We start from the raw sequence: 12,841 nt of genomic DNA on the forward strand, positions 1-12,841 counted from the left end.
GAGTTGGAAGCCAGGAAGAAGAGAAATACATTGGCAGAGAGGCCCCAAATGGAATGGCAGGGTGAGAGAACGGCAAGAAAGCAACCCCATTATTTCGCAAGGATGGGCTGTTAAGCATGTACTTAACTTTAATCAGATGCTTAAGTCCTACTGAGACTTAATTTGTTACATTTACACCCACTTTATGTGCCCTTTCCATTGCCAGAGCAGTGTGAAGGGCCTTAGTGTAAAGAATCAAGCCCTCTGGCTTTATGCAGTCCAAGAACATTTCTTTATTTGCCTGGGGAATACATTAAACTGTCAAACTCAGAGGACTGGAGCCACAGTTAGAACCTGATAGAAGTGTCTACAACTCCATTCAGTAAGCTTCAGTGGCACACATTAAAGTTGTCAAATGAGGATAGTCCATCATCTGCTGTGAAACTGGAGAACATGCTGGTAACCATGTTATTGTTGTCAAATAGAGAGAAGCATCCACGCTCCAAAATGGCTACTGTGAATGGGTTTCTGCAGCCACTTTTAAACACTGAACATTTATAAATAGCCTATTTAAAGGGTTGTTTAATCTTAAATTGGCACTTTTAAGTAAAAGAGACTTTCAGAAAATGAATCTTAAGCTATTTCTCTATTTATCTTTTCCATTTTAAGTCACTAAAGGGGAATGAAAAGTGCTTCATGCCCTAAGATCCTGAAACCTAGTGTCAACTTTCAGAGCAGCCGTGTTAGTCTGTATTCACAAAAAGAAAAGGAGTACTTGTGGCACCTTAGAGACTAACCAATTTATTAGAGCATAAGCTTTCGTGAGCTACAGCTCACTTCATCAGATGCATATCGTGGAAACTGCAGCAGATTTGAGCATAAGCTTTCGTGAGCTACAGCTCACTTCATCGGATGCATTCAGTGGAGAATACAGTGGGGAGATTTTATATACACAGAGAACATGAAAAAATGGGTGTTACCATACACACTGTAATGAGAGTGATCAGGTAAGGTGACCTATTACCAGCAGGAGAGTGGGGGGGCAAGTGGGGGACGACCTTTTGTAGTGATAATCAAGGTGGGCCATTTCCAGCAGTTGACAAGAACAGTAGGGGGTGGAAATAAACAAGGGGAAATAGTTTTACTTTGTGTAATGACACATCCACTCCCAGTCTTTATTCAAGCCTAAGTCAATTGTATCCAGTTTGCAAATTAATTCCAATTCAGCAGTCTCTTGCTGGAGTCTGTTTTTGAAGTTTTTTTGTTGAAGAATTTGCCACTTTTAGGTCTGTAATCGAGTGACCAGAGAGATTGAAGTGTTCTCTGACTGGTTTTTGAATGTTATAATTCTTGACGTCTGATTTGTGTCCATTTTTTCTTTTACGTAGACACTGAACTGAAGCCAGCGCTTCTAGTCTCATCTTCAACTCTAGCTGTGAGCATCTCCTGCCTTTGAAGTGTTTGTGGCATGGGCTGAGGGCCCCTACAGAGCAAAACCAATGGCTTTAAGTATACTTGTGTTCTTGAATCTTACTTACAAAAAAAGCCACTGGCTTCCGTGCTCTGAGAATGGCTACAGCCTGAGTCACAGATACTTCACAAGCAGGGGACCAGAGACTTAGACTGAATCTGAAAGTGAAAATGTCCATTGTCTGTGTGCCTTGTGCAGCAGCGATGATGGATTGGGGTGAGCTGAGGTAAGGCCTATAGACTGGGAAAACTGCTTTAATGGAGAATGAATTAAATCCCCTCACTGTAACTCTGAGGAGAGGGTGAGAATTTTGCTCCTCTATTGCCACGTATTTCACCAGCATAATGTCTGGTAACTCTGGCTTTGGGCTGGTGAAGGGAATTGCACCCTGACAAACTCCTGGACAGTGGCGGAGATGGACAATATCTGCATTGTTCTTAGCCTTTCTGAAATAGCTAGCTGAGGGGCTATACCATATATCTTCTTTGACACAGGCAGAGCTAGGCTTCCTGTCCATTTGTTTATCTCATCAGACTACCCAACTGCCAAATGATCCTGCTGAGAAATTAGTAGGAAAAGAAAAAAGAATGGAAATAATTATATAATGCCTCCCTGGGAAAAGGAAGTTCCCATCACATGAAGTATTAAGAGGCAGCTGCAATCTACATATTACATAACTGCTCTAGGATCTGTGCTTCAAAACTCTATAATCCCACTGCACCTAAAAGTACCAAAAGCTAATGAATAGATTTTTGTTACAGGGATTTTTAAACTCCACTGGCCTGCGGTGTTGCCTCTCTATTTTTTCATGCTTTCTTCTCTCTCAAACCCACGTATTTTTTGATCTCAGAATCATCTGAGCTAAGGCTTTCTTTCCCCTCTCATTCAAATTAAACCTCTGGAAAAGCTCCTTACAAATCCTTAGTGTGTCACTTATTGACCGTAAAACCCAGGCTCTGGTTTTCTCATAAGAGTTAGACAATAATATTTTAAGACCATTATCTACATGAGTGACCGATAGAGGTGGTGGTGATCCTAACTCCCAATAGGACAGGATAATCAAATATGTTATTTGAGCTCTCCAATGTGTTTGTCCACCCAGATCACTTGTACTGCGGATGATACTGTATTGAATACTGTGAAAATCATGGCTGAGTTGCCAGCATATGTGGTGTGACTATTAGAGATACAGGGGAAGTTAAGCTACTGTAGCTTCCAGTACTCTTCCAATATAAAATAGTGAGATGGTTTGAGGAGGGTGGTCAGTATCTTCCAGCACAATGCGGAGGGCGAGATGAATGCTGGCTGGCTCAAATCACCTTCACAAGTAAAGGGCAATGCTGCTTGCCCTTCCTTCCCCGGGGAGGCCCAGAAGGCATTCAGTGGAGAGAGCAGTGCTAATCTGTTTAGGGTCCGTAAGATTCCAAAAAGTGAAGTGCTCAGCCTGGATGCACTGAATCACTGCTGCTCCTTAGTGTCCTGGCCATGTCCCATCCCAATCAGCATTGGAACAGTAGCCACTGGAGTTAGTGGATAGTGACCCACAACAAGTGACAGGGTTATTTGTAACCCTGGCCAATGCCAGGTGATTTTGGCCAGCAAAAAGCCAATGAAGCCTCTTTCTAGTAATCATGTTACACAGGTGCCATATTGTGTCCTTGTTACAAGCACTGCCTATTTTTTAAGGACTCTGAGTACCTACAGCCTGCATAGACCCCAAGAGAGGGGACAGTGGGAAGTTATGGCTAATTTGTGCCACCTCAAAATCCCCCCAGTATATTTTCCACCACTGGGGACCCTACCATAAGCTGGGATAAACCAGCAAAGTTGGGGGGAGGGATAGCTCAGTGGTTTGAGCGTTAGCCTGCTAAACCCAGTGTTGCCAGTTCAATCCTTGAGGGGGCCATTTAGGGATCTGGGGTAAAAATTGTGGATTGGTTCTGCTTTGAGCAGGGGGTTGGAGTAGATGACCTCCTCAGGGAGGTCCCTTCCAACCCTGATATTCTATATAAAAAAAAATCAAGCCCAATGACTGGCTGGGGTGAGAAGTAGCTTTTAAACTGAGAGAGGACAGCATGAAGACTGCAGGATGAAGTCTCCTGGTGTTAATTTTATAGATTAATTTATTGTTCATGGAAGTGAGAGATTAGAATTCTTCATTTACTTTTGTCTCTAGGTTTTCTTAATACTTTCCCTTGTCATCATCATTTTTTTCTGTAAAAGCATTAAGCAAATCATAGAATATCAAGGTTGGAAGGGACCTCAGGAGTTCATCTAGTCCAACCCCCTGCTCAAAGCAGGACCAATCCCCAGTTTTTGCCCCAGATCCCTAAATGGCCCCCTCAAGGATTGAGCTCACATCCCTGGGTTTAGCAGGCCAATGCTCAAACCACTGAGCTATCTCTCCATGTTGGTGTGAAAGCAGGAAAGCCACGTTAGGGAAATTGCTACGAATCTAAAGCATTTGCATCAATGCTCTTCAGAAGGTATCTTCTGTCAGGTCAAATGACACAAGAGAAAAGCTCTGAAGCTGAACAAGACTTAAGCCTCCTCCTAGAGAAAATTTTAAAAAGCAAACATAAAGTCTACTGTGAGCTGTATCCGTTTTAATAGCTAATATATTTATACTTATGTATTTATTTCAGGACATGCTGCAAGAATTGTGCAATATATTTGATTCATTATCGATAGGATTTTAGAAATAATTATTTGATTCACTAGGTATTAACCTTGATTCTGAAAATGATGTATTTGATTTGATAGCTTGTCTAGATCAATAAGAAATTATCTGATATATTTTAGTCAGTGCATGTATCCACCTTTATAAGTAATGGGTCTAATTCAATGGTTGATTTGTCTGATTTGTTAAGTTTTCCTGCCTTTTTCTGGTGAGAATAAATTCAATTGATGTCTTTATTTCAGTATGAACTGAATCTTATTCACTGTGCATTGAAGTCATTTTAGTGAGTAACAGATGAGATTTCACCAGTAATAAATGTTTCAGAACTTAGAGCAGTCATTTCATTGTGTAACATTTCTATAGCATTTCTGATCAGTTCGATGAATGGCTTCTCACACAGAATAATTTTTACAAAGAAGAAATTGTATGGAAGATTTTAAAAAAAAAAATCAGAGGTGGAAAAAACAATTGCACTCTGGGCCTTTAAAACAAACATTTCTGAGGACAGGTAGTACATTTTTTCTGGGGAATATCCCCGTCCTATGGAAGGTTCCTTCTGTCAACGTTTGTTGCATTTTTAATTAAAGCCAGGCAGAGAAATATTGGAAGACAAAAAGAGAAAATGTCATTAACCCTCTGTTTCTCACACAATTGGCTTTTATTTTACTTTGCTTCACGGTTCCCCCCCTCCCCATCTTTTATGCAGCCATCATTAATCTAGGTCAGATAAGATTTTTTTTTCTTCTTGCCAGTCCCTAAAGCTCAGACAGCTTCAATCTACTCTCCCATTATCAAGTGTTTCGTGCCTACATTTGGGTTCATTGGGACACATTCTTTACTGCTCTGATAATAACTACTACTACATCATCAGTGCATCTGCGGTAAAAGCATTTTTTCATATTGTTTTTCCTTTAAAACAACCAATGTCCGTATTCACCTAATTCAAACCACTGTTGTTGTTTTTTTTGTTTCAATCTATTGTTCATGTTACAATAACGTCAATAATTCAAGTCCCATAAAATAAGAGCACTATGTATCTTCATTACAACTCCCAAACTAAACACCTGGTGGTATCTTGAATATATCTCAAAGGGAAGTAATTCTTTGGACAGGAGCAGAGAATATTTTTGGGGAAAGAGATGGGGAGAAGAAGAGAAGATCCACAGATCATCAATGACTGATTTAAGAATGTGCATAGACAGGCAGCGAGAATTCAGGAATGAACTCCATACTATTGATAGAAGGGCTATGTGGCTCAGGAGAAAAAGTGAGGAATGAACTATGGAACAAATAATTTCCCTAAACAATATTTTTCATCAATTCAGATTTTTTTTAATAGAAGGAAAAAATCTGCTTCTCAAATGTCAAGCACTTGAAAGACTAAAAATAGATCACTGGAATAAATAAATTAACCCAGAAGACAGTACTGATGCTCCGCAGGCACCAGGGATTAAATACATTCACTAAGTTCAAAGTAGTATTCTAGATAAGAGATCTTTGTGCCGCAGCCTGTACTGTTATTGATTATGGGATCGAGGTGCTGTGCACTCTTATAAAATGTACTCTAGACAATGTGTCTTAATCTGGGAATAATATACTGCCTGCTGCGGGATGCATGGTGCTAGTTTATATTTACTTTTTTATTTTAATTTTGTTTGTGCCTTAATTTTCTGGACTGCGTCTGTCCCCTTGTCCACCTACTTCACGGCTGCTTCCCATTGCCTCATCAGCACTTCATGAGGCAGCGTTTCCTCTCTGTGACTGACAAGATGTACTTCAAAAGATGTTGATTCAGCAGGGCAAGGGGTAGGCGGCCAAATGGGAACAAGTGGGATGCGAGCCATGTAAACCTTAGCTAGTTGTCTTAGCCTCAATAGACAGATAATGCCTGACAGATAATACCTCCATTTTCCTTTGAGTTTGATAATAGGAGGGAGGAAGGACTGGCATCTTTCTATCAAAACCATGCATATGCATTCCTGCTGATGTAATAATTAAAGAAATACTGATTTCTTACTAAATTCTATTCTGTATGGGTTCTTATATTGCCCTTATCACTGTAGTATCTGAACACCAGCATATTAAGCCCCGCGACTACACCTCTGTCACATGTGGTTTGTTCTTTCTCCCATTCTGTCCCCAGCGGTACAATTGTGTCAGAGCGCTTAAAGCCAAAAGGGACCACTAGATCAACATGTTTGACCTCCTTTATATCACAGGCCACTGACGCCACCCAGCACCCGCACATTAACCCAACAACCAAAAGGAGACAGAAGTATTCCAGCCCACAGGAGATTAGACTCTGCCGTGCCACAAGCAGAGATTAGAAGGGGCCGAGGTGCCCCCGTGCCCTAGGCCCCTGCCATGACAGGGAAATGATTGAATGAGGCACACCCAGACAATCCTGGCAACTGATCTGCACCCACATGCTGCAGAGGAAGGGGAAAAATCCCCAAGGGGTACACAGCATAGGGCTGTGTTTCGGTAGGAGCTCTCTCTTTCTAAATGTGAATGCAGCTTTGTGCTTGTATTAGAGAAGGCTACAATGAAGAAGTGTGCCTTGCATGTGGAGCAGAAGGTGGTCAGGTTTGTGACAGCTTTTCGTTCCTGTGGGAGTTGGCTCCACAGTCTTGGGCCGGGTCTCTGGTGCCTGCACAGACAAGCTTTGCCCTTGTGGTAAGAAGTTCCAACATGACTGGCGTGGAGTTGTTGACTATGGACCTCATTCCCCAGCTTTGGGTGATCTTTTAGATACCCTGGTCCTAGACTTTGGAGTGCCATGAAGACAAGAAGATTTTGCATTTGACACAGCGTTCTATGGGAAACCAATGGTGAACAGGTCTGATGCACCTCTGGTAGCCCGTGTTGCTGAGAAGATGCACTGCAGTGTTCTGTGTTAGTTGGAGTTTCCTAAGGGTTGACGGCTTCATGCCCAGATGCATTGCGTTGCGGTAGTCCATCCAAGAGGTGATGAAGGCATAAATACCAGGCCAAGTCATTGTCCTCTAGGCTGGGGTGAAGTCTCCTAGCCAACCGGAGATGGTAGCAAGAGTTACTTGCCCATGTTGCTCTGTGAGATTTTAGCATTAATGAGGCAAGCCAGGAGCACTCCTAAATAGACTGGATCATGCTTCCTTAATTTCCATTATTATTAGAGGGCTAAGACAACTTCTGATATGCGATTACTAAGATGTGCAATACCAACAAATATGCATCTACATCTTGAACATCCATCCACAACCTCTTGCTGTCGCCTTTTAATTGCAAACTAGACACACAAGGCGCACCTGATTTGGTACTCATGCTCACTACAAGGTCTGCTGTCACAAGTCACGACATCAGTTGCTGCAGCCCGCGTGTCCGGCAGTGCATAATTTGTACAAGTCTTGAAGCCCCCTAACTCCACAGTTTATTGAACACTTTTCTTCCTTGCTTGGATAGATTTTATGCAGACTACAACTGAGGGAGCCACATTGCTGATGACACTGTCATGTATGGTCACAGTTATGGGGGTAGCGACACCTCTGTCTCCTTTCTGGTCTCAGGGAGTGCACATCCCCTCAGATTGTAAGCCTCTGGCGCTTATCTGTCTTGGGACAGAATCTCTCCAGTCTTCCAGCCTTAGGCCAGGACCTGAGCATGCTGCTTATTGCCCAGCAGGTCTGAGTGGGGTTTAGGCACCTGTGTTTCCTCCCTTCAGGAACTTGTGACCAGTGAGCTTGAGCAAGACCCTCTTTAAAACAAATGACTTTTATTTAACAGTTTTATTTAGCAGATTTTAAAACAGCAATCAGCCTGCCTGCATATTTAGTCTCATCTAATCCTACATTTCACCACCAGCTAAGCGAGACAGGCTTTCCATGTGAGTTACAGGAATTGACCTGAACCGACTCAAATTGTCTTTAACAACAAAATCCTTCTATTATCTTTGGGTCTCTCAGGCTGGTTTTCCCAATTCGAACTGCCTCGAAGAATAGGCTAAAGCTAGTAAGAAGCTGGCTCTGGGATTATCTCTCAGTGATTCTTAAGTGTCAGCTGTTATACAACTCTTAGAAAGGGTCTCCCCTTGATTTTGACCTTGGATCTGCTATCCAGGAAGACCCCATGACTAGAGGGAAGTGCACTCCCCCCCATACATGGTACAGAAACAGTATTAGTAATTATTAAACAGAACCCCCGCATTTGTCACATGTATCAATAGATATTTCCACTTCACTTTATGCCTGCTGAAAGCATGCTCAACACCAGCCTGCAATGGTGAAGCATGTAGCTAGATCGCTGTCTTGACTGGTTTCATGTAACTGAGATATGGCTCTATGTGCCAAGCAGCAACAAGTGTGGTGGATCACAGCAAATCATAATAGGGACGGAGACACCATTAATGTCAACGTTGTGGGGTGGGAAAAATCCAGAGTTTTTAAAAAGTCTGGCATTGTGGATTTTACTTGCACATGCAGGGACTTGCCATGATGGCCTCTAAGGCTTACATCACCTGGGGTGGGGGGAAGAAGGGGCGAGGGTCTTTTCTGTTAATGTATTCCTGGGTTTGATTGGAGAGCCCAGAATGGGCACATGAGTTTCCTCTGTAGCCCCTGCACAGTTAGAGAAGCCCAGTTATTCAGCAATCTCTGAGACTTTTGCTACCTACTTCACATGCCACTGTAACATAGCAGATATTGCCATGCAAATGTAACCCACACATCTTCGGGGTGTGGTGTTCTGTCCCATCTAGTGGCACTGAGACCACTTAGAGAGAGAGAAAGAGGTTAACTAATCTGTTCTACTGCCTTTGATAGCAGCCAGCTGGCTTTTAGCTCCTGTATCAGAGGCTCATGCACTAAGCTCCAGCGATCCCAGGTTCAATCCCGATGACCGGGGTCTATCGGCGATACACAAACACTCATCACAGAAGTATGCATCATGGGCTTCCCAACCCAAACGAGTGGCTCTCCAATGGGTAACTATCTAAGGTTAGTGCCAGTTTGCACAGGAACCAATCACTCTCCCACATTCAACAGTATTTTCATCCTTCTGGTTTGGTGCTGCAGTGTTGGGCTAAGCTCTCTAGAGAAGTCTCCTTCCTCATTCTGAAGCTCTTGCCACTGCTGCTCACTCCAGGTCAGAACAACTTGGTCCCATTAGTCTGTAGTCCTGATTTAATGTGATGCTTTATTCTGTGAGCTTCATGCAGAAGCTATACACAGAGCCAGTTACTACAGAGGTTGTGAGGAGGGGGGTTGAGCCTTGCAACACATATTATATTAGCTGCTGGTCTCCTTACCTAGCTCCCTGCGGGCACTGCTGACACACACTCAATCAGCTCTCCTGAGCTACCTGAGGAAGTTGGAGACTACTTTTGAGAGACACCAACAGACATTTATTGGCACAATTTTACCATTCATCCATGCCTTCATTTTAAAAAACTGATATGGAGGAAATGGCAGAGATGAGCAGTTATGGGCCTTTGATTCCTGGATGGCCTCCAAAATTTCCCACAAGCTAGTGATTCAAGAAATTGGGGCTCTGAGATAGGTACCCAGACCACAGTGCAAATGTAATGGTGCACAACAGTGTTGTACGTGAGTGCTAGAGGGACCTGCACCTGAAACAGAATGGTTAGTGTGGATGCAATGCACCTTTGGCATTTGCAATGGGGCAATCCTACCACTTCAGATATCAATGGGGTTCAGTTCTCTATTGTGGACGCAGGCCAATGTAGGAAGGAGCTCTGTCTAGCGGTGTGCACGGCATTAACCCTGTCTTGGCTATCACAGAGCAGGGCCAGAAATATATTTGAAGTATATCGCATGCATTCAGCTCTAATACACAGAATGCATGACAGATGCTACAGATTCAAGATAGAAGTCCAGTGGTGGCCTGTTCAGGAGTGTTCTAGTGACTTTTGGGCACCTCACTGGCTGCTTCAGTACACTAATATTAGTCCTTTCCTTATACTGACTGACCTTTCATTTCGCCAAAACAAGCCTTTTATTCGGGACCTCTCAGATGTAACCTTGCCTCCTATGATCATAGGGCCTGTATTTGAACACCTAGGGCTCATTAATATTTCCTACAGACTGTTGAGTGACTAGCAAATGAAGCAGGAAGTGTCCCAGATGTTAGAAAGAAAAAATGGAATTATTCATTGCTTACTAATGTGAAAATACTAATGTGAGAAAAGCATCCTTGAAGAGAACCTTGACTAAAATTCATTAGAGTGATATGAAATCACCAGTTTAATTATGCATTTTTGAAAATGTATTTATTAGGCCTGATTCTGATCCAATTATACCAGTTTTATACAGTTGTGAGTCCACTCATTTAACTGGAATTGCACTGGTGCATGTCAGATCAGAATCAAACCCATAATCTTGTCACTATACCACTTAAGCTTTTCATCAACCACCTTCAAATCCAACAGATAAAAGAGATTGAGGCACCCATAATTTCCAAACTATGTCACTGAACCCAAGAGGTTATCTCTGAAAATTCCTCTTCAGAAGAAATGATTCCTCAGAAGGACAATTTTGTCCAGACAAGTTATCCTGAGTTTAGGCAACAGAAGAGCTGAGAAATAAACTAATCTTTTCTGTAGCCCAAAAGAATGACACGTTTGCTCAACATATAAGCCAGCCATAAATGATGCATTTTAACATAGGATTTAATACATCATTTTGTTGTGTTACTCTAGTGTATGTAGCTTCTATTGCCACGGCTTCATGATTCACGATGCCTGGAATACAAAAAGTTTTAAAACCCAAGTTATTGTGACATGAGTCGAAGTCATGTGTTTTCTAAAAGAATGATTGAGTTTTAAACTATTGCTTGTTCTAGACCTGATCCAGAATGACTAGGTCTCCAAGGGACAGTTACTCCCCAAGGCATGAATGCGTGATTAAACTAAATGTATTCCATAAATGCCTTGATGACATTAAACTAAATTTTTTAAAGAACAGATGGAGAAAGTTAATAAATATTTCATTCTATATTATAAAATTCACTTCTCTATTCACAACTTCAGGGATCCTTCGTTTCGTAGATATCAATAAGTCTGATGGATTTCTTGCTGCATTCTCATACTTCTGCCCTGGTGTCTCTTATGGGCTCATCATTTCTGCATGCTTGGATTGTTTTATGGGATCAGTGAAAGGCAAGTGACTGTAAATCTTGACCTCTTCTGCTCCCAGATTACATACTTTTATTCTTTGTGGCCATAAGTGTTCAGCTTCACACTGAATAGATAATTAAATGACAAAAATTACCCAAAGAGAGACAATTTATAGTGAGAAATTATCACCTGAAGAACCGATGGGGCACAAGCATAACTCTAACAGATATAATTAAAAAACCCTTTAAAATTGACAAATAAAACATTTAAATATCTGTGTATTTCTAAATGTCAGGAAATATCTATTTGCTGGAGTACTATAAGAGATATTGTTTATATCCATCCTTATTCAAACAAAGCTCCCATTAATGGAGATCAATGAGAGTTTTACTTAAGTGAAAACTACAGACCAAGTCTGTTATTCATAAATAAGATGTAGTCTTTACATTGGAATTACAAATTATCATTCTATACATACCATGGATTCTGTAAATGAGTAATTAGAACTTGCTACAGTGACTTTCATAATATTTTAGGAAGAGTAATAATAAATAATTTATACCTCCAACAATTTTCACTGTATTCTACAATAGATTTACATCACATTATTAACTACAAATAGTCAATAGCATGGCATATAGCTTAAAGATATATGTTTGGAACAAATAATGGCATTCATGAATTCAGCACATAATTTTGTAAGTTTGATTCAAACATTATGCAAACCATAAAAACATGCAAGGGCCTAGCAAAAATTACTTCAAAGCACTGAGATCAAACCCAAAACACATAGTGACAGCACCAAATCTTGTCATTACTCTAATATTTCTACAAATCCTCATGTATAATACAAATATAAACTAGCTTGCCTTTTGGATCTCAATTGTCTTGTATACAGTGCATTCAAATTAGCATGTTTGACGGTAACTAACCTGCAAATCGTATGCACTTGAGTAATTCCAGACACTTACATCTTTTATCTGCTTATTTGGGACTGTTTCTTATTCTGTGTTTGTACAGTGCGTAGCACAATGGGAGCCTGTTCTCAGTTGGCCTCAAGGCACTACTGAAACAAACACTAATAATAATATTGTTGTGCCCATTCCCATTTCTCTAAATTCTGTCTACTTCTCTGTCCTTGGATTGTGAACTCTTCACAGCGACAATATTTCTTGAGTGTTTAGAAAACACCTAGCACACAGTGAGTAATACCGTAAATAACTGATAAATGATACTAATCATATGTTTTGTTATGTATGTAACAGATGTGGGGCTGTTCACATATTTAAAGTTAGGCGTGTGCATTTGTATTTGCAGGTTTGGAACCTTAAAGGAGCCAAAAAAATTGTGTATCTCCCGACAAATCATTTTCCTGTTGTATTTAAAAGCCTTGTAATAGTTGTCCTTTAATGTCAATGAGAGCTTGCTCACTCAAAAAATCATCCTAATTGGTTTTCACGAATAGACATTACAGGGTATATCATCACAGCCAGATTTGATTACATTTAACAAGAAATGAAGGTACTAGAAATTTCAACATAATATCCCTATCCCTCTGAATATTTATAAATAGTGAAGCCCACAGCCTTGTTTTAGATATGCC

Source organism: Lepidochelys olivacea (genome assembly GCF_965140295.1).
Source record: "Lepidochelys olivacea isolate rLepOli2 genome assembly, chromosome: 9".
Taxonomy (NCBI): domain Eukaryota; kingdom Metazoa; phylum Chordata; order Testudines; family Cheloniidae; genus Lepidochelys; species Lepidochelys olivacea.